Below are 2,816 nucleotides of genomic sequence, written 5' to 3'. Positions count from 1 at the left end.
ACACACACACACACACACACACACACACGCACGCACGCACGCACACATACACACACACACACACACACACACACACAATATATATATATATATATTTCTATTTATAAATACGTTTTTCGTATTTTGTAATATACGAAGTTCTCAAATAAGATAAAACAGATATCAAATACAGATATCAAGTATTGCATTAAAATAGTTCCCTATCATCTATAAACTGATAGAAAGATAACATAAATATAAGATAATAAATATGTCATATATCAAAGACGATTTATCCATAACTAATTTTTTCGGTATGATAATTTCCTTTTATGCACATAGATAATTTTATTTTGTTTTGCATAATTCTTTAAAATTACGATAATTATATATCAATGCCATTCTCTGATTCGTAATAATTTTTATAATTGCAAAAAATGCGCGCAATGATACAAGATTTATTAATGCTATACATATCAACATAATTTGTTACTTATCTGTGCACTAACTATGTAGATAATAATGCTGTACTTCCGATTCATCTTACAGAACGTATTATTTCAGTATTCTGATACAGACGCATATATACATATTCTTATATTATAGTTTAGAATTTAGATACTTTACGTAAAATCGATTACTATATAAAACGGATGCCAATATTATATAATAAATTGGCATCGCCTTTTTTATTATAAAATAAGTATTAATTATACTGAAGTTACTTTTAAGAATAAAACATTGTAACTGATGCTGCCAAATATAAGGTGATGCATTTCTCATAATAATGATCTATTTATTATTTAGCATGTTGATTTTATGTTCACTTAAAATAATGTATGTACACGAATAGTTTCTATTACGATGTGGGGAAAAAATAACAAAAACTTTTTATCTACGTTTTAATACATATATCTCTATATTTCTCGTTTTACACGTATACGTGTTAAATGCTACAGAAAAAAAATAAGGAGTATAGGCACAAAAAAACCACAAATGCAAAAAATTTACTGGAAGTGAAATACATTATAAGTTAAAATAGTATATATATAAAAGTAATATCACCTATCTTGAATTAATACATATTAATTATTTTACAATCCAATTTGCGTTGCATTGCACAAGATATGATGCGGTAAGTAATAATGAAGAATGACAATTATCATTCTTCTAGAAACGTGACTTAAACATAAAACTTATATTTTTATGTCATTTTGCTTTTGTACTTTTTTTTCCTTTTGATTAACATAATGCTAAAAAGATAATTATTTTCAATAAACACTCAAGTGGTCGAATTTTCTTACAACAGACTCGAGTTACAACGTTCGCATTAGTTACTGCAGATACGTATAATCAGTTATCACGATGTTGTAATGACTATCTGTTTATTGTAGTACTGCTTCATATTGTACTGTACGAGAAGATTACAGCTGCACATCTCTTAAATCTAAAATAACCTAATGTTCTTAATGTTACATATAGAGATACCAATATATGCACGTGAATTCAAGAAGTGTTGTAGTAATTACCAAAAATTCGAGACAAGTTTAATAGGCGTAAGAAATTTAAGAAATTATACGATGTTTATAAGTATTATAAATCTCAGTTCGCAAGTCTATTGTGATGCGATTTCTAGTGTCACGTATAATGTGTTATTGAGTTTTGACATCTGAGGTCAAGACGAAGTCAAATTTGAACAATGATGGAACAATGATGGATATACATGGTTACACTTATGATATATATTTTCCACATATAATTGCCTTATTTCATATAATCTGCAAATAAATCACACTTTTTTTTTTATTTATATACGTTTTTTTTTCTTTGTAAGATCAATTCATTTTAATGGTCTTGGGAAACAAGATTTCAAGACATATGTTGCATAAACTAGATTTTTTAAAAATGATTAAAACTTTAGACGCACAGATCAATATAGTCAACATATTTTTCATTGGTATTTAGTATATCAACTATATTATGCAGCATAGTATAGTATTGCAAAATGATTTTCTATATTACACAGAATCTATATTAATTGTATAGTTGTAAAGTAATAATTAAAAGATGGATTACGATCTAATTCTCGGATTAAAGCTGACGTAAAAATGGACGTGAAATCAGTCTCTATTTTTTACACTCGTATTGATTTGATTTCTTTCTCGAGCGTCACAAAATTAATTATTTTCTCGTGTTATCTTCATTTAATCGCATCATAAAATATTCGATTACTTCCAAAGTCATGCCGTTTTTTTTTATTCAATTTTTATTCTGCCGGCAATTAGATTTATAGCTAAGCGCATTATACGTTTAATATCTGTTTTATAAGACAAACAGTGATAGGGAAAACAATTCCAAATTAAATATATTATAAGAGATTAATATATGATATCTCTTATATCTGAATATTCAGAAAATTTAGTTTTAGTAACGCTGTTTTGATATATAAATATAATTTCTACATTCATGTTAAAATCAGATTATGATTAAAGTGCACGTTTGCCATACATAAAGTATATAGAATGCAAACACATAACAATATATAGATATCTCAATGTATAGATCTTATTAAAACTCGTACTTATTCTTAATTAAAAAGAATAGCAGATATCACTGTTAAGTAAGCACGAATGCGTTTTAATCTAACTAGACTCTTGGATCGCAAAAAGTTTGATTTTAAATTTATACAATTGTTAAAATTTCATCAATTAAATGGAGGTCACGAGACAATGCAATTCAGAAATCATTTTTGTGTTAAAAAAAAAATAACAAGTTTAAAAGAAATAAAAAAAAAACAAACAGGTACTATCAAATATTGTAACAAATATATATGATGT

Source organism: Atta cephalotes (assembly GCF_000143395.1).
Source record: "Atta cephalotes unplaced genomic scaffold scaffold00001, whole genome shotgun sequence".
In the NCBI taxonomy this organism is placed as follows: Eukaryota; Metazoa; Arthropoda; class Insecta; order Hymenoptera; family Formicidae; genus Atta; species Atta cephalotes.
Note: the sequence above shows the minus strand (reverse complement) of the source record.